Source organism: Lucilia sericata, unplaced genomic scaffold (assembly GCF_015586225.1).
Source record: "Lucilia sericata isolate MDLA Ls3-8-SP2 unplaced genomic scaffold, ASM1558622v1 Contig000409F_arrow, whole genome shotgun sequence".
Classification (NCBI taxonomy): Eukaryota; Metazoa; Arthropoda; class Insecta; order Diptera; family Calliphoridae; genus Lucilia; species Lucilia sericata.
This window is the reverse complement of record NW_023994427.1, coordinates 226,077-247,233: the sequence shown is the minus strand read 5'-3', so window position 1 is coordinate 247,233 and position 21,157 is coordinate 226,077. Positions and strand designations below refer to the sequence as shown.

General features: G+C 32.4%; 1 protein-coding gene across 1 annotated transcript in view; it reads right to left on the bottom strand.

The window, feature by feature from the left end:
- The window catches only part of LOC119604617 (tight junction-associated protein 1), a 79,465-nt gene that overhangs the window by 676 nt on the left and 57,632 nt on the right, over nt 1-21,157 (bottom strand). The window lies entirely within an intron of this gene.

The following is a 21,157-nucleotide window of genomic DNA, read 5'->3' as shown; positions in this document are numbered from 1 at the left end:
TTGCCATGCATTTCAATTCGTTTGTTTTTAAAAAATTCTATGAATATAAAAACTAAATAAAATATAAAGAAAACAAGTAACAGTTCTATATTCGACTGTGCCGAATCTAATATACCCTTCACCATAGTCAATACTTATTTTATTAAAATATAGTCTAGTCCATAGTATACTCTTAGTCTAGTCTTAGTCTAGTCTAGTCTAGTCCAGTCCAGTCTAGTCTCTATCTAGTCTAGTCTAGTCTAGTCTAGTCTGTCTAGTCCAGTCCAGTCCGTCTTCTATAGTCTAGTCTATAGTCTAGTCTATAGTCTAGTCTCTAGTCTAGTCTAGTCTATAGTCTAGTCATGTCTAGTCTAGTCTAGTCTAGTCTAGTTATAGTCTAGTCTATAGTCTAGTCTATAGTCTAGTCTATAGTCTAGTCTATAGTCTAGTCTATAGTCTAGTCTATAGTCTAGTCTATAGTCTAGTCTATGTCTAGTCTATTCTAGTCTATATAGTCTAGTCTATAGTCTAGTCTATAGTCTAGTCTATAGTCTAGTCTATAGTCTAGTCTATATCTAGTCTATAGTCTAGTCTATAGTCTAGTCTATAGTCTAGTCTATAGTCTAGTCTATAGTCTAGTCTATAGTCTAGTCTATAGTCTAGTCTATAGTCTAGTCTATAGTCTAGTCTATAGTCTAGTCTATAGTCTAGTCTATAGTCTAGTCTATAGTCTAGTCTATAGTCTAGTCTATAGTCTAGTCTATAGTCTAGTCTATAGTCTAGTCTATAGTCTCTAGTCTAGTCTATAGTCTAGTCTATAGTCTAGTCTATAGTCTAGTCTATAGTCTAGTCTATAGTCTAGTCTAGTCTAGTCTATGTCTAGTCTAGTCTAGTCTAGTCTATAGTCTAGTCTAGTCTATAGTCTAGTCTATTCTAGTCTAGTCTATCTCTCTCTATCTAGTCTAGTCTATAGTCTAGTCTATAGTCTAGTCTATAGTCTAGTCTATAGTCGTCTATAGTCTAGTCTAAGTCTAGTCTATAGTCTAGTCTAGAGTCTAGTCTAGTCTAGTCTATAGTCTAGTCTATAGTCTAGTCTAGTCTAGTCTAGTCTATAGTCTAGTCTAGTCTAGTCTAGTCTATAGTCTATCTATAGTCTAGTCTATAGTCTAGTCTAGTCTATCTAGTCTATAGTCTAGTTATAGTCTAGTCTAGCTAGTCTAGTAATAGTCTAGTCTATAGTCTAGTCTATAGTCTAGTCTATAGGTCTAGTCTATAGTCTAGTCTATAGTCTAGTCTATAGTCTAGTCTATAGGTCTAGTCTATAGTCTAGTCTATAGTCTAGTCTATAGTCTATTCTATAGTCTAGTCTATAGTCCTATTCTATAGTCTAGTCTATAGTCTAGTCTATAGTCTAGTCTATAGTCTAGTCTATAGTCTAGTCCTATAGTCTAGTCTATAGTCTAGTCTATAGTCTAGTCTATAGTCTAGTCTATAGTCTAGTCTATAGTCTAGTCTATAGTCTAGTCTAGAGTCTAGTCTATAGTCAGTAGTCTATAGTCCTAGTCTATAGTCTAGTCTATAGTCTAGTCTATAGTCTAGTCTATAGTCTAGTCTAGTCATAGTTAGTCTATAGTCTAGTCTATAGTCTAGTCTATAGTCTAGTCTAGTCTAAGTCTATAGTCTAGTCTATAGTCTAGTCTAGTCTAGTCTATTAGTCTAGTCTATAGTCTAGTCCTATAGTCTAGTCTATAGTCTAGTCTATAGTCTAGTCTATAGTCGAGTCGATAGTCTAGTCTAGTCTATAGTCTAGTCTATAGTCTAGTCTATAGTCTAGTCTAGTCTAGTCTAGTCTAGTCTATCTAGTCTATAGTCTAGTCTAGTCTATAGTCTAGTCTAGTCTATAGTCTAGTCTAGTCTATAGTCTAGTCTATAGTCTAGTCTATAGTCTAGTCTATAGTCTAGTCTATAGTCTAGTCTATAGTCTAGTCTATAGTCTAGTCTAAAGTCTAGTCTATAGTCTAGTCTATAGTCTAGTCTATAGTCTAGTCTATAGTCTAGTCTATAGTCTAGTCTATAGTCTAGTCTATAGTCTAGTCTATAGTCTAGTCTATAGTCTAGTCTATAGTCTAGTCTATAGTCTAGTCTATAGTCTAGTCTATAGTCTAGTCATAGTCTAGTCTATAGTCTAGTCTATAGTCTAGTCTATCTAGTCTCTAGTCTAGTCTATAGTCTAGTCTAGTCTATAGTCTAGTCTATAGTCTAGTCTATAGTCTAGTCTATAGTCTAGTCTATAGTCTAGTCTATAGTCTAGTCTATAGTCTAGTCTATAGTCTAGTCTATAGTCTAGTCTATAGTCTAGTCTATAGTCGTCTAGTCTATAGTCTAGTCTATAGTCTAGTCTATAGTCTAGTCTATCTCTAGTCTAGTCTATAGTCTAGTCTATAGTCTAGTCTATAGTCTAGTCTATAGTCTAGTCTATAGTCTAGTCTATAGTCTAGTCTATAGTCTAGTCTATAGTCTAGTCTATAGTCTAGTCTATAGTCTAGTCTATAGTCTAGTCTATAGTCTAGTCTATAGTCTAGTCTATAGTCTAGTCTATAGTCTAGTCTATAGTCTAGTCTATATCGTCTATAGTCTAGTCTATAGTCTAGTCTATAGTCTAGTCTATAGTCTAGTCTATAGTCTAGTCTATAGTCTAGTCTATAGTCTAGTCTATAGTCTAGTCTATAGTCTAGTCTATAGTCTAGTCTATAGTCTAGTCTATAGTCTAGTCTATAGTCTAGTCTATAGTCTAGTCTATAGTCTAGTCTATAGTCTATAGTCTAGTCTATAGTCTAGTCTATAGTCTAGTCTATAGTCTAGTCTATAGTCTAGTCTATAGTCTAGTCTATAGTCTAGTCTATAGTCTAGTCTATAGTCTAGTCTATAGTCTAGTCTATAGTCTAGTCTATAGTCTAGTCTATAGTCTAGTCTATAGTCTATAGTCTAGTCTATAGTCTAGTCTATAGTCTAGTCTATAGTCTAGTCTATAGTCTAGTCTATAGTCTAGTCTATAGTCTAGTCTTTTGAATAACAAAACAGTATCAGAAATAGTCCTTGGTACCAGAGTTACAAAAACACACTATTACAATATTTTTTTTTTAATTTTTAAATTTTTTCCCATCTCTGTTTAATTTTCCACAAACTTAAAGATATAATATAATGTAAGACCTCAATAACAATAATCAACCTATAATAATTAATTAATTGATTTTAAGGCAAAACAAACAAACCTGAATTAGCAAAAATTCATTGTCATTACATTTTTGCATATAAACTTGAAGAATTTTTGGATATATTTGATTTTGTCTTGTGAAAAGAGATTTCATAACAGACACGGACAGATATACAGGCAGGCAGACGGACATGACTAAATCTACTACGCTGTCTATAAGGAATCGGAATGTTACATTGTAGAAATTATAAACGGAATGACAAACTTATATATATACATATATATCCTTCTAACGAAGCTGAAGGATATAAAAACAAATCTCAGTTATTTTAATAGAACATTTAAAAACGTAACAATTGCATGTTTCCACTCGATTCTGAACAGTACATGTGCAAATACAAGATTGTTTTAATTTTATTATATTTTTTTCAATATATATCTCGAGTTGTTTTTAAGCCCTACAATTAGTTTTGTTGGCAAAATAAGTTTTTCAATTTGTTAACGGATTTTAGTATAAAAAGATATAACGAGTAACAATAGGTGGAGTCATCTAGAAAATTATTGAATAGAGTTTAACTTACAATAACAACTATTGCAAGAAAAATCTTCACTCACAAATCTGCAAACACTAGCACACCCGTAGTTCTTCGCTATCCTAATCGTCTTTCATCGAAAATTTAAAAAGTAATAAGTACTTCTAAATTGTACCATTTGAAGAACTCATAAGTACCTAAAACTCCCTTCTTAAAAATTAACTTTCAAGTTCCCACCAATTAATTATTAATTATCATTAAATACCATTAGAAGAAAGAAAAAGTAGCACAAAGGCACTGCTTTTCCGTTTTCCGTTTATTGGTTCAATATTATAGAGTATACTATAGACTAGACTATAGACTGGACTATAGACTAGACTATAGACAAGACAATAGACGAGACTAAAGACTAGACTATAGACGAGACTAAAGACTAGACTATAGACTAGACTATAGAATAGACAATAGACTAGACTATAGATTAGACTATAGACTAGACTATACCCCAGACTAAATATATACTAAACTATAAAGTAAACTATAGACTAAACTATAGAATAGACTATAGAGTATGCTATAGACTAGACTAGACTATAGGCTGGACTATAGATTGGGCTATAGATTGGACTATAGACTGGACTATAGCCTGGCCTATAGACTTGACTATAAACTGGACTATAGACTAGACTATAGACTAGACTATAGACTAGATTATAGGCTAGATTATAGACTAGATTATAGACTAGACTATAGACAAGACTATAGACCAGACTATAGACTAGACTATAGGCTAGACTATAGACTAGACTATAGACTAGACTATAGACTAGACTATAGACTAGACTATAGACTAGACTATAGACTAGACTATAGACTAGACTATAGACTAGACTATAGACTAAACTATACCCCAGACTAAATATATACTAAACTATAGAGTAGACTATAGACTAAACTATAGAATAGACTATATATATATATAGACTGGACTATAGACTGGACTATAGTCTGGACTATAGACTGGACTATAGATTGGGCTATAGACTGGACTACAGCCTAGCCTATAGACTGGACTATAGACTTGACTATAAACTAGACTATAGACTAGACTATAGACTAGACTATAGACTAGATTATAGACTAGACTATAGGCTAGGCTATAGACTAGACTATAGACTAGACTATAGACTAGACTATAGACTAGACTATAGACTAGACTATAGACTAGACTATAGACTAGACTATAGACTAGACTATAGACTAGACTATAGACTAGACTATAGACTAGACTAGACTATAGACTAGACTATAGACTAGACTATAGACTATACTATAGACTAGACTATAGACTAGACTATAGACTAGACTATAGACTAGACTATAGACTAGACTATAGACTAGACTATAGACTAGACTATAGACTAGACTATAGACTAGACTATAGACTAGACTAAATTATATTATAGACTGGACTATAGACATAGCTATAGACTAGACGAAAGACTAATCTTTAGACTAGACTATAGAGTAAATTATAGACTAAACTATAGACTAAACTATAGACTAGACTATAAACTAGACTATAGATCACATAGACTAGGCGTGTTTTAATGAATTAGTCACACATTAGCGTTACGCTTTTTTGTCCATATATAGATAAGAAAACTCTGTTCCACCCTTTTCAAGCATTTTTACTTCAGAACATTTTTAAAAGCACTGCTATCAGTTACATTAATTCTCTAACCAAATCACTGCTCCAACATACAACGATTCCATTAAATTTTTTTCAATTTATCATTGGCATTTGGAAAGGAATTGACCCAAATGCTTGTGATGTGTTTATTTGTGTTCAAATGCATTTTTAGTTTGTTTATATGCCTGTGTGTGTGAATTTTATTTTCTGTTCCTCTTTTTTTTACTCTATAGTTGTTTTCTTTTTATCTAACTGTTTTTGTTTATTTTCTTTGGTATTTGTATTCGTAAAATTGTTTTCATGTTTCAACTAAATATTACACACAATCACACAGAGTTCTACACACTTGCATTCACATTGGGTTGCATAAATGGAATTTTTGTTGCAAAAATCAAGTGAGTTGAACTAATTTATTTTAGTTTGTGCAACAAAAATGCATGATTTATACCTCTTTTTTACAGTTTTCGTTATTAAAGTTCTTTGGAACAATTGAAGAATCTGTTACAGTTATTTGTTTGTTTGTTTTTGAAATTGTAAGTAATCAAGTTGAGAAATATTTTATAAAAATTTATTTCTTTAATATGGGAAAGTTTATTCAGTCGAATCATATATTTCTATATTTTGGACTTTAGATTTATCTAGTGAAGTACTTATTCATACTTATTATCGTCTTGATCAGGCGATGGGTGATATCGCTAATTGTGAAATTGAAGAACTTTCATGTTATTGATAAAAAATACGTCCATGATGACAACCTTCGAAAGAAATTTTGCATCTGACAATAGAATAAAACAACTAAATACTAAACATAAAAAATATGGAAATGTTTTAAAAAATGGTTTAATTGTCATAACAACTAAAATCTATTTGCAAAGTTGTTGAAGACGTATACGTTTTATAATTGAACATATTTATAACTTATACGTCTAGGTTTAATTCAAGAACATCAAAAAGTAACAACAAAATAATAATATAGTATGTAAATAAAAAAATTCAAAGATTTTATATAAAATTGTTTAATATTTATACAAATTAAACTAAATGGTATGTGAAGGGCTTTGTATACAGGAAGGATGTAGAAATTATTTGAAATTCCTTTTTGTGATTTTTTTTTTTCAATTACTCTAATTGATTAACCATTTTAGTCGTAATGTTACAACTAATTATAAAATTTGCTATAAATGAAAATTGTTTATTTTTATAATACATATCTGCTGTCTATTTGTCTTTTTCAGTTTATTATAATGAAAACGTGTTTTATTTATAATAAAATTTAATATATATTTTGTTGGTAAATAAATATTAACAAAAATAAACAACATAATTTATTATGTATTGTAATACAATTTAAATAAACAATATTGTACAATGTGCGTACGTATATTTAATTAACTAAATAAATAAATTTAAAATAAAAAAATACATTTAATTTATAATAATTAAAATCATCGAATGAAGTGTGAATAACGCACTTGTAAATACTAGGGGTAATCATAAAGTATTCTTACACAAATGAACTAGAACAGAACAGAACTAGAAGAGAACTAGAACAGAACTAGAACTAGAGAACTGATAGAACTGAACTAGAACTGAACTAGAACTGAACTAGAACTGAACTGAAGAACTGAACTAGAACTGAACTAGAACTGAACTAGAACTGAACTAGAACTGAACTAGAACTGAACTAGAACTGAACTAGAACTGAACTAGAACTGAACTAGAACTGAACTAGAACTGAACTAGAACTGAACTAGAACTAGAACTGAACTAGAACTGAACTAGAACTGAACTAGAACTGAACTAGAACTGAACTAGAACTGAACTAGAACTGAACTAGAACTGAACTAGAACTGAACTAGAACTGAACTAGAACTGAACTAGAACTGAACTAGAACTGAACTAGAACTGAACTAGAACTGAACTAGAACTGAACTAGAACTGAACTAGAACTGAACTAGAACTGAACTAGAACTGAACTAGAACTGAACTAGAACTGAACTAGAACTGAACTAGAACTGAACTAGAACTGAACTAGAACTGAACTAGAACTGAACTAGAACTGAACTAGAACTGAACTAGAACAGAACTAGAACTGAACTAGAACTGAACTAGAACTGAACTAGAACTGAACTAAACTGAACTAGAACTGAACTAGAACTGAACTAGAACTGAACTAGAACTGAACTAGAACTGAACTAGAACTGAACTAGAACTGAACTAGAACTGAACTAGAACTGAACTAGAACTGAACTAGAACTGAACTAGAACTGAACTAGAACTGAACTAGAACTGAACTAGAACTGAACTAGAACTGAACTAGAACTGAACTAGAACTGAACTAGAACTGAACTAGAACTGAACTAGAACTGAACTAGAAACTGAACTAGAACTGAACTAGAACTGAACTAGAACTGAACTAGAACTGAACTAGAACTGAACTAGAACTGAACTAGAACTGAACTAGAACTGAACTAGAACTGAACTAGAACTGAACTAGAACTGAACTAGAACTGAACTAGAACTGAAACAGAAACTGAACTAGAACTGAACTAGAACTGACTAGAACTGAACTAGAACTGAACTAGAACTGAACTAGAACTGACCTAGAACTGAACTAGAACTGAACTAGAACTGAACTAGAACTGAACTAGAACTGAACAGAACTGAACTAGAACTGAACTAGAATGAACTAGACTGAACTAGAACGAACTAGAACTGAACTAGAACTGAACTAGACTGAACTAGACTGAACTAGAACTGAACTAGAACTGAACTAGAACTGAGACTAGAACTGAACTAGAACTGAACTAGAACTGAACTAGAACTGAACTAGAACTGAACTAGAAACTAAACTGAACTAGAACTGAACTAGAACTGAATCTAGAACTGAACTAGACTGAGCTAGAACTGACTAGAACTGAACTAGAACTTAACGAGACCTGAACTGACTAGAAACTGAACTAGAACTGACCTAGAACTGAACTAGAACTGAACTAGAACTGAACTAGAACTGAACTAGAACTGAACTAGAACTGAACTAGAACTGAAACTTAGAACTGAACTAGACTGAACTAGAACCTAGAATGAACTAGAACTGAACTAGAACTGAACTAAACTGACTAGAACTGAACTGGAACTGAACAATCACCTTTTTCACTAGTTTTTTCATTTACAAATTGTTGTTGAAATCAATTAAAATGTTTTAATTTCCATTTGCCACAGTTTAATCTCAATTACGCCTTATTTTTATTCATATAAATATTTAAACTCTCTATTATTATTGTAAACTAACAATTAGATTAATATCGAAACATTCTTAATCAGATTAAGCAGACTTTTAACAACAGCCATTAAATCCGTTTATAACAAAGTAAGCAACAAAACATTTGAAACTGTTAAAAGCAGGAGGCAACTAGTGGAAAGTAATTAACAAGCAACACAATTACGAAACTAAATGTGAAAAAATTATTTAAAACAACCAATTGTAAACACACAGACACCCCACATACAAATTCATTTATAGAATTATAAATTACATTGTTATTAAACGAACAAATAATAGAAATAATTAATTGTTTATATTTGTAGTTGTTAAACTACTATATTTATTCATAACATTTACTCATACATACGTTAAGTTGACGAAAATGCGCACTTAAGCACGTTTGTTTGAGTGATAAACAGGAAACCGGAAGGAGGTGAGAGAAGGAGCGACACAACGCGAAAAAAGTTAAAAAGGAAAAAAAGAACGAATTAATAAACCTTTAATTGAGACAACTGCCTTTGCCAGGCAGTTTACTTCAATAAACCAACATTATAACATGACATTTTTCGTTTTCCGAAAGGATTTTAATTTTACAACGAAATTATTTCTTGCGATTATTTATGGCATCTATTTTGTCAGCCGTTTCTTGGCATTGCCTGCTTCTTCTACGATTACCAGCGACAGTGTGTTAAGAATCATGGCAAACACGTCTTTATAGTGGTTGTGTGCTTGTCTTCGTCCTGGCATTTATGCCCTTCTCCATATACATCCTGTATACAGAAATGACATTTTTACGACAAAATCTACTGCTCTCCTATGTGGGTTACATACGTTATGGCATGTGCTGCTCTGTGCACTGGCCACTCTCTATATGCAGCTGCATAATCGTAAGGCCATCATGGAATGTATCAATAGGATGCTGAAATCAAGAAATATTCTCCAAATGAATATTAACAACGATAATCGTTCGCACAAACGTGTCGTTTGGTATATTATGGCGAAATGTTTAACAATCTTGTTGCAATTTATGTGGATTATATTCTTAATCCTTTATGATAAGGCTAGCAAACGTTTCTGGTATCTGCTCACCCTGCTGTATGTGCAGCACTGTCAATTGATTCTGATGACCACCTTAAATTCACTCTACTATGGTAGCTGGGTGATTGCCTTAATAACTCAGGAACTAAATCACAAATTATTGGATATTTTAAAGCAATTAAAATTCTTAACATATCATCGTATGGGCTATCACAAATATCGTCACCAATATATGTGCCATCAACTGGAGCAGGTGTTGCAGCAACACTGGCAAGTATACAAGTTGAGTGGGATCTTTATGCACCTCTACAGTTGGCAAATTGTTTGTTTCCTGACATTTGTCATTATAGAGTGTTTAACACAAATATTTATTATGTATTTTGTGGCTGTTGATATTTATGGGAAACCATGATTTACGTCACGGTACCGCTGGAACTGTGCATCTGTCCGCCGTAGCCATAAGGATGGTATAGATGTGTTAAGCAATAATGAAGAACGTAAAACTGCTGCTATTGTTATTAATCCTTATGCTGTGTTATATGTATTTGGCATCATCTGGGACATGTTTTTAATACTACTGATGATTGATGAAATGCGTTCAAGTTTTACAAGAACACGTTCATCCTTTCGAATGGTGTGTGGGGTGAAGTCGCTGTTATCGAAGGCGAATCAGTTGTGGATAAATGTGTAAGTGTAATTTGTTTTTGTTTGGCTGTCTGTTGATATTTTGTAAATGTTTGCGTCGATGTGGGATTGATAAGGGAAGTAACACTGAACTGGAAGTGAACTAGTATTAAGTAAAAGTGATTGAACTAGACCTGAACTCGGACAATAGTAGAACTAAACTAGAACTGAACTAGAACTGAACTAGAACTGAACTAGAACGAACTAGAAATGAACTAGAAGTGAACTAGAACTGAACTAGAACTGAACTAAAACTGACTAACTGAACTAGAACTGAACTAGACTGAACTAGAACTGAACTAGAACTGAACTAGAACTGAACTAGAACTGAACTAGAACTGAACTAGAACTGAACTAGAACTGAACTAGAACTGAACTAGAACTGAACTAGAACTGAACTAGAACTGAACTAGAACTGAACTAGAACTGAACTAGAACTGAACTAGAACTGAACTAGAACTGAACTAGAACTGAACTAGAACTGAACTAGAACTGAACTAGAACTGAACTAGAACTGAACTAGAACTGAACTAAACTGAACTAGAACTGAACTAGAACTGAACTAGAACTGAACTAGAACTGAACTAGAACTGAACTAGAACTGAACTAGAACTGAACTAGAACTGAACTAGAACTGAACTAGAACTGAACTAGAACTGAACTAGAACTGAACTAGAACTGAACTAGAACTGAACTAGAACTGAACTAGAACTGAACTAGAACTAGAACTGAACTAGAACTGAACTAGAACTGAACTAGAACTGAACTAGAACTGAACTAGAACTGAACTGAACAAGAACTGAACTAGAACTGAACTAGAACTGAACTAGAACTGAACTAGAACTGAACTAGAACTGAACTAGAACTGAATAGACTGAACTAGAACTGAACTAGAACTGAACTAGAACTGAACTAGAACTGAACTAGAACTGAACTAGAACTGAACTAGAACTGAACTAGAACTGAACTAAACTGAACTAGAACTGAACTAGAACTGAACTAGAAACTGAACTAGAACTGAACTAGAACTGAACTAGAACTGAACTAGAACTGAACTAGAACTGAACTAGAACTGAACTAGAACTGAACTAGAACTGAACTAGAACTGAACTAGAACTGAAACTGAACTGAACTAGAACTGAACTAGAACTGAACTAGAACTGAACTAGAACTGAACTAGAACTGAACTAGAACTGAACTGGAACTGAACTAGAACTGAACTAGAACTGAATTAGAACTGAACTAGAACTGAACTAGAACTGAACTTGAACTGAACTTGACTGAACTAGAACTGAACTAGAACTGAACTAGAACTGAACTAGAACTGAACTAGAACTGAACTAGAACTGAACTAGAACTGAACTAGAACTGAACTAGAACTGAACTAGAACTGAACTAGAACTGAACTAGAACTGAACTAGAACTGAACTAGAACTGAACTAGAACTGAACTAGAAACTGAACTAGAACTGAACTAGAACTGAACTAGAACTGAACTAGAACTGAACTAGAACTGAACTAGAACTGAACTAGAACTGAACTAGAACTGAACTAGAACTGAACTAGAACTGAACTAGAACTGAACTAGAACTGAACTAGAACTGAACTAGAACTGAACTAGAACTGAACTAGAACTGAACTAGAAATGAACTAGAAATGAACTAGAACTGAACTAGAACTGAACAGGAACTGAACTAGAACTGAACTGAACTGAACCAAAACTAAACTAGAACCGATTTTGGAATGTATAATTGCATAACTTTAATTCCTTATAAATTCACCCTCGTACACACACCGTTACAACGCTACATACCATTTAATTGAAAATTCATTGATTTTTCATTTGATTTTTTTGTCATCTATTTCATGTTTCCGTTTATTTTCTTCTTCTTTTTTTTCCATATCCTTATCATTTTCATATTGCTGCACATACATGTACTTCGCATTTTGTCTATTTCTTCTCTTTGCAGATTTCCCACTTTAATCTTTATTTGTTACATCTTCAGCCTTGTATTTCGTATACCGCCTGTGGCCTTTTCACATTCGATAAACATTTAATTTTACGTTTATTGGAGAGCATTTTCTTGTATTTATTACTTTTAATACAATTTGATATAATAATCAATTAAACTGTATTGTATTCCTGTATGAGAATTTTGTTTATTTTTATAGATTTACGATTATTTGATTGTATGTATTTTATGAAATTTAGTACAAATTTGTTAAGCTTTACATATCTAAAATAATGTTTATTTATACGTATATATTATAAATTTATAAGATATGTTTTAATAATTTAGGCGCTAAAATGATTAACTTTTGATTTGTGATTTTTAAAAGTTGTTAATGATTTTGAAAGTATATATATGTCAGTATACAAAAATATTTAAATAGGAAACTCATCAAGTAGGGAAACGCCGAATAAGGCAATTTGTTAGAAAATTAAATAAAAAATAAGGAACAGAACAAGAACAGAACTAGAACAGAACTAGAACAGAATTAGAACAGAACTAGAACAGAATTAGAACAGAGCTAGAACAGAACTAGAACAGAACTAGAACAGAACTAGAACAGAACTAGAACAGAACAGAACTAGAACAGAACTAGAACAGAACTAGAACAGAACTAGAACAGAACTAGAACAGAACTAGAACAGAACTAGAACACAACTAGAACAGAACTAGAACAGAACTAGAAACAGAACTAGAACAGAACAGAACTAGAATAGAACTAGAACGGAACTAAAACAGAACTAGAACAGAACTAGAACAGAACTAGAACAGAACTAGAACAGAACTAGAACAGAACTAGAACAGAACTAGAACAGAACTAGAACAGAACTAGAACAGAACTAGAACAGAACTAGAACAGAACTAGAACAGAACTAGAACAGAACTAGAACAGAACTAGAACAGAACTAGAACAGAACTAGAACAGAACTAGAACAGAACTAGACAGAACTAGAACAGAACTAGAACAGAACTAGAACAGAACTAGAACAGAACTAGAACAGAACTAGAACAGAACTAGAACAGAACTAGAAACAGAAAAACTAGAACAGAACTAGAACAGAACTAGAACAGAACTAGAACAGAACTAGAACAGAACTAGAACAGAACTAGAACAGAACTAGAACAGAACTAGAACAGAACTAGAACAGAACTAGAACAGAACTAGAACAGAACTAGAACAGAATTAGAACAGAACTAGAACAGAACTAGAACAGAACTAGAACAGAATTAGAACAGAACTAGAACAGAACTAGAACAGAACTAGAACAGAACTAGAACAGAACTAGAACAGAACTAGAACAGAACTAGAACAGAACTAGAACAGAACAGAACTAGAACAGAACTAGAACAGAACTAGAACAGAACTAAACAGAACTAAACAGAACTAGAACAGAACTAGAACAGAACTAGAAAAACTAGAACAGAACTAGAACAGAACTAGAACAGAACTAGAACAGAACTAGAACAGAACTAGAACAGAACTAGAACAGAACTAGAACAGAACTAGAACAGAACTAGAACAGAACTAGAACAGAACTAGAACAGAAACTAGAACAGAACTAGAACAGACTAGAACAGAACTAGAACAGAACTAGAACAGAACTAGAACAGAACTAGAACAGAACTAGAACAGAACTAGAACGAACTAGAACAGAACTAGAACAGTAACTAGAACAGAACTAGAACAGAACTAGAACAGAAACTAGAACAGAACTAGAACAGAACTAGAACAGAACTAGAACAGAACTAGAACAGAACTAGAACAGAACTAGAACAGAACTAGAACAGAACTAGAACAGAACTAGACAGACTATAACTGAACAGAACTAGAAAGAACAGAACGAACTAGAACAGACTAGAACAGAAACTAGAAACAGAACTAGAACAGAACTAGACTAACTAGAACAGAACTAGAACAGAACTAGAACAGAACTAGAACAGAACTAGAACAGAACTAGAACAGAACTAGAACAGAACTAGAACAGAACTAGAACAGAACTAAACAGAACTAAACAGAACTAGAACAGAACTAGACAGAACAGAACTAGAACAGAACTAGAACAGAAAACTAGAACAGAACTAGAACGAACAGAACAGAACTAGAACAGAACTAGAACAGAACTAGAACATAGAACAGAACTAGAACAGAACTAGAACAGAACTAAAACAGAACTAGAACAGAACTAGAACAGAACAGAACTAGAACAGAACTAGAAACAGAACTAGAACAGAACTAGAACAGAACTAGAACAGAACTAGAACAGAACTAGAACAGAACTAGAACAGAACTAGAACAGAAACTAGAACAGAACTAGAACAGAACTAGAACAGAACTAGAACAGAACTAGAACAACTAGAACAAACTAGAAAAGAACTAGAACAGAACTAGAACAGAACTAGAACAGAACTAGAACAGAACTAGAACAGAACTAGAACAGAACTAGAACAGAACTAGAACAGAACTAGAACAGAACTAAAGGAAGAACATAACTAAAACAGGATCAAATTAAATACATTTGCCTCTCTTTTAAAACGATTAACCCCCAAAAAGCCATTACCAAATTATACAAATGATTAATTTAGTTCAATTTAAGTTTATGACACTATGATAAATGTAATTCTGTTAGTCGCAGAAATGTTTGCATTTCATCTTGGTTTTATATTTTTTGTTGTTTTTGCTATTTGATATACACCAGTAGTAAAGTAATTTAATACACATTTTATCAATAACATTATTGTTACCACAGTTGTTGTGTGTAATTGGAGTGTAAAAAGCCCCAAAACGGAAGTTAAACAGACTTGTGTTTAAATTTAATAAATTTTGTGTAAGTATTTGTGTGATGAGTGTGTGCATTAATTTATGTAGTTCCTTTTAGCCATAATACTGGTAATAATATTTACTATTTTATTTATTATTAACAGTTGTTAATGACTTCTTCAGACTCAACCAAATGAGTAGACAGCAAAACATATTTATATACATATGTATGTATGTATGTATGTATGTATGTATGTATGTACATATATATGTATATTTATGTATATGTAAAACATATTCATTTTCAAATAAGTGTGATTATGCATGTTTTTGTTCTTAGCTTCAAACTACTGCTGCTAGAACAATGACATAATAAACTAATTAATTATTAAATTAAGTATATCAAATTAAATGGTATTACATAGACACGTATGAGAGCATGTAATAGAGGAATGAGAAAATGTTTTTAATTAAAACTTTAATTGATATTTGTAATAGTAGTTAGACAAAAACATATTTGCGATGGCAGCAACAATTATACCCTTGAATACCCATACACTCCCCAACAATTATATAATTATTTACACATTTAAACGTGTGTCTGTGTAATACAGAATTTATATTTTAAATACAAATATCAATTAATAATTAAAAAAAATTAAGAAATAAATTTCTTAATAAGCAGTTTTTTTTGTATGCGATTGCGTTTTGAGTGACTGAGTGTAATTAAATAGGGTTTCCTTTTAAATAGTTCTAAATTTGTAAAGTCTGTTCTATATATGTATATATGTATAGTCTAGAGATCGAACCAAACTATTTCAATAAACTTATTTGGATTTCAGAAAAGTAAAGAATGTTTACAATGAAGGTTCCAAGAAGAGTGAAATGGTGAGCAGCAGCTTATACTAATTCTAATTTAGAACTGAACTAGAACTGAACTAGAACTAAACTAGAACTAAACTTGAACTGAACTAGAACTGAACTAGAACTGAACTAGAACTGAACTAGAACTGAACTAGAACTGAACTAGAACTGAACTAGAACTGAACTAGAACTGAACTAGAACTGAACTAGAACTGAACTAGAACTGAACTAGAACTGAACTAGAACTGAACTAGAACTGAACTAGAACTGAACTAGAACTGAACTAGAACTGAACTAGAACTGAACTAGAACTGAACTAGAACTGAACTAGAACTGAACTAGAACTGAACTAGAACTGAACTAGAACTGAACTAGAACTGAACTAGAACTGAACTAGAACTGAACTAGAACTGAACTAGAACTGAACTAGAACTGAACTAGAACTGAACTAGAACTGAACTAGAACTGAACTAGAACTGAACTAGAACTGAACTAGAACTGAACTAGAACTGAACTAGAACTGAACTAGAACTGAACTAGAACTGAACTAGAACTGAACTAGAACTGAACTAGAACTGAACTAGAACTGAACTAGAACTGAACTAGAACTGAACTAGAACTGAACTAGAACTGAACTAGAACTGAACTAGAACTGAACTAGAACTGAACTAGAACTGAACTAGAACTGAACTAGAACTGAACTAGAACTGAACTAGAACTGAACTAGAACTGAACTAGAACTGAACTAGAACTGAACTAGAACTGAACTAGAACTGAACTAGAACTGAACTAGAACTGAACTAGAACTGAACTAGAACTGAACTAGAACTGAACTAGAACTGAACTAGAACTGAACTAGAACTGAACTAGAACTGAACTAGAACTGAACTAGAACTGAACTAGAACTGAACTAGAACTGAACTAGAACTGAACTAGAACTGAACTAGAACTGAACTAGAACTGAACTAGAACTGAACTAGAACTGAACTAGACTAACTAGACTGAACTAGAACTGAACTAGAACTGAACTAGAACTGAACTAGAACTGAACTAGAACTGAACTAGAACTGAACTAGAACTGAACTAGAACTGAACTAGAGCTGAACTACAACTGAACTACAACTGAACTAGAACTGAACTGGAACTTAACTAGAACTGACCTAGAACTGAAATAGAACTGAACTTAAAGAAAACTATTCAAAAGTTAATAAAACACATCCATTTAAACCACCCTTTTTATATCCATTTACATATGAAAGGGTTAGTAATTGTGTAACGCAGTTTGAGTGTGTGTAAAATTGTACATTTTGTGCTGACTTGCATACTGGCAATATGCTGGTAAAATTGTCATAAATTATATGTTTGAGTTTGTAAGCTGTGATATACGAGTAATTAAATTAAAAATTTCAACAAGCTAAACTACAGACAAACGCAAACACGTTAAAATGAAATCCCTGAAGTTTTTCAAGAAAACACTGTATCACATTTATAGAGTATTTTTTACAGAGAAATGTTTATTTTATATGTCACAGGTATTACAGCGAAGGGTCAATTATCACTAAATAATCTATGGTGTAGTCATTTTATTGTAATACGGTACTATCAGGACCATTGGGCATAAGGACATGGAACAAAATACATATGTAGTAAAGTGTATATGACAAGCCTGCAGTTAATAAATTTATGAATTATTGTATACACACATATTTATATGTATTTATGTATATGTATGCTATTTGTACATACAAATTTACTTTCTATTTAATTTGCTTACACACATGCAAATTTATTTGTATCTGTGTTAGCAAGGATATACAATTTTTTTGTACGAGTGCGATTGTCAGTGTCTATATAATTTTAATTTTTAAATGCTGGCACAAAAGACTGTTTGATTTTATTTACATTTATATTTTATGCACATACATATTTTTAATCAAACATATGCAGTTACTTTAGCGAGAAATTAAAAAAAAAATTATGTACAATTCATTACTGTAATGTATTTTGCTCATCATATTTTAAAAGTATTATAAAATATTTTTATAAATTTTTACTTGACTACCAAGTAGCTCATTTTAATTGACATTTATAATGATCGAGCGCAGAACATGATCGGGTGTAGAAAATTTCTCTTTTAAATATCATTAAATTATTCGACCAATGATAATTTTTTTATAAATAGATTTTTTATACATTTATCATTTTATTTTCAAACAATCTTACACCTTTTGTAATAATAAATGCCAACATTATTATATTATTTTACAATTCAATTATTTACACATATTTCCTTAGAAAGAAACATATGACAGATTATTAATAATAAATGATTTTTAATTTTTATACAGCGTCAACAATGTTTCATCATTACAACATTCACATTTATTATTTACTACAAATGGAAAGCGTAAACGTAAGCCATGTGCATAAGGGTTGTCAGGAAAACCCAAATATGCAAATGTACGTTTTTTTCTGGTGAGTAGTATGGTTTAGTTTAGTTCTAGTTCAGTAGTACTTCAGTTGTAGTTCAGTTCTAGTTCAGTTCTAGTTCAATTCTAGTTCAGTTCTAGTTCAGTTCTAGTTCAGTTCTAGTTCAGTTCCAGTTCAGTTCTAGTTCAGTTCTAGTTCAGTTCTAGTTCAGTACTAGTTCAGTTCTAGTTCAGTTCTAGTTCAGTTCTAGTTCAGTTCTAGTTCAATTCTAGTTCAGTTCTAGTTCAGTTCTAGTTCAGTTCTAGTTCAGTTCTAGTTCAGTTCTAGTTCAGTTCTAGTTCAGTTCTAGTTCAGTTCTAGTTCAGTTCTAGTTCAGTTCTAGTTCAGTTTTAGTTCAGTTCTAGTTCAGTTCAAGTTCAGTTCTAGTTCAGTTCTAGTTCAGTGCAGTTCTAGTTCAGTTCTAGTTCAGTTCTAGTTCAGTTCTAGTTCAGTTCTAGTTCAGTTCTAGTTCAGTTCTAGTTCAGTTCTAGTTCAGTTCTAGTTCAGTTCTAGTTCAGTTCTAGTTCAGTTCTAGTTCAGTTCTAGTTCAGTTCTAGTTCAGTTCTAGTTCAGTTCTAGTTCAGTTCTAGTTCAGTTCTAGTTCAGTTCTAGTTCAGTTCTAGTTCAGTTCTAGTTCAGTTCTAGTTCAGTTCTAGTTCAGTTCTAGTTCAGTTCTAGTTCAGTTCTAGTTCAGTTCTAGTTCAGTTCTAGTTCAGTTCTAGTTCAGTTTAGTTCAGTTCTAGTTCAGTTCTAGTTCAGTTCTAGTTCAGTTCTAGTTCAGTTCTAGTTCAGTTCTAGTTCAGTTCTAGTTCAGTTCTAGTTCAGTTCTAGTTCAGTTCTAGTTCAGTTCTAGTTCAGTTCTAGTTCAGTTCTAGTTCAGTTCTAATTCAGTTCTAGTTCAGTTCTAGTTCAGTTCTAGTTCAGTTCTAGTTCAGTTCTAGTTCAGTTCTAGTTCAGTTCTAGTTCAGTTTAGTTCAGTTCTAGTTCAGTTCTAGTTCAGTTCTAGTTCAGTTCTAGTTCAGTTCTAGTTCAGTCTAGTCAGTTCTAGTTCAGTTCTGTTCAGTTCTAGTTTCAGTTCATAGTTCAGTTCTAGTTCAGTTCTAGTTCAGTTCTAGTTCAGTTCTAGTTCGTTCTAGTTCAGTTCTAGTTCAGTTCTAGTTCAGTTCTAGTTCAGTTCTAGATTCAGTTCTAGTTCAGTTCTAGTCAGTTCTAGTTCAGTTCTAGTTCAGTTCTAGTTCAGTTCTAGTTCAGTTCATAGTTCAGTTCTAGTTTCAGTTCTAGTTCAGTTCTAGTCATTTCTAGTTCAGTTCTAGTTCAGTTCTAGTTCAGTTTAGTTCAGTTCTAGTTCAGTTCTAGTCAGTTCTAGTTCAGTTCTAGTTCAGTTCTAGTTCAGTTCTAGTTCAGTTCTAGTTCAGTTCTAGTTCAGTTCTAGTTCAGTTCTAGTTCAGTTCTAGTTCAGTTCTAGTTCAGTTCTAGTTCAGTTCTAGTTCAGTTCTAGTTCAGTTCTAGTTCAGTTCTAGTTCAGTTCTAGTTCAGTTCTAGTTCAGTTCTAGTTCAGTTCTAGTTCAGTTCTAGTTCAGTTCTAGTTCAGTTCTAGTTCAGTTCTAGTTCAGTTCTAGTTCAGTTCTAGTTCAGTTCTAGTTCAGTCCTAGTTCAGTTCTAGTTCAGTTCTAGTTCAGTTCTAGTTCAGTTCTAGTTCAGTTCTAGTTCAGTTCTAGTTCAGTTCTAGTTCAGTTCTAGTTCAGTTCTAGTTCAGTTCTAGTTCAGTTCTAGTTCAGTTCTAGTTCAGTTCTAGTTCAGTTCTAGTTCAGTTCTAGTTCAGTTCTAGTTCAGTTCTAGTTCAGTTCTAGTTCAGTTCTAGTTCAGTTCTAGTTCAGTTCTAGTTCAGTTCTAGTTCAGTTCTAGTTCAGTTCTAGTTCAGTTCTAGTTCAGTTCTAGTTCAGTTCTAGTTCAGTTCTAGTTCAGTTCTAGTTCAGTTCTAGTTCAGTTCTAGTTCAGTTCTAGTTCAGTTAGTTCAGTTCTAGTTCAGTTCTAGTTCAGTTCTAGTTCAGTTCTAGTTCAGTTCTAGTTCAGTTCTAGTTCAGTTCTAGTTCAGTTCTAGTTCGTTCTAGTTCAGTTCTAGTCAGTTCTAGTTCAGTTCTAGTTCAGTTCTAGTTCAGTTCTAGTTCAGTTCTAGTTCAGTTCTAGTTCAGTTCTAGTTCAGTTCTAGTTCAGTTCTAGTTCAGTTTCTAGTTCAGTTCTAGTTCAGTTCTAGTTCAGTTCTAGTTCAGTTCTAGTTTAGTTCTAGTTCAGTTCTAGTTCAGTTCTAGTTCAGTTCTAGTTCAGTTCTAGTTCAGTTCTAGTTCAGTTCTAGTTCAGTTCTAGTTCAGTTCTAGTTCAGTTCTAGTTCAGTTCTAGGTTAGTTCTAGTTCAGTTCTAGTTCAGTTCTAATTTAGAAATTCTGTTGTCTAGAATTTAAATATTAAAATCTATAGACGAGTCTATATTTTTAAATATTTACGAGCCTATAATCACACCTGCAGAGGAATTTTTAGTTTCCTCTATCATCTAATCAATATAATTCTATCGTATAGACTAGTTTATTATCTAATTTATGTACTAAAATTTAATCTGATCTGTAGAGGGGTGTGATCAATAGATCTACTGATT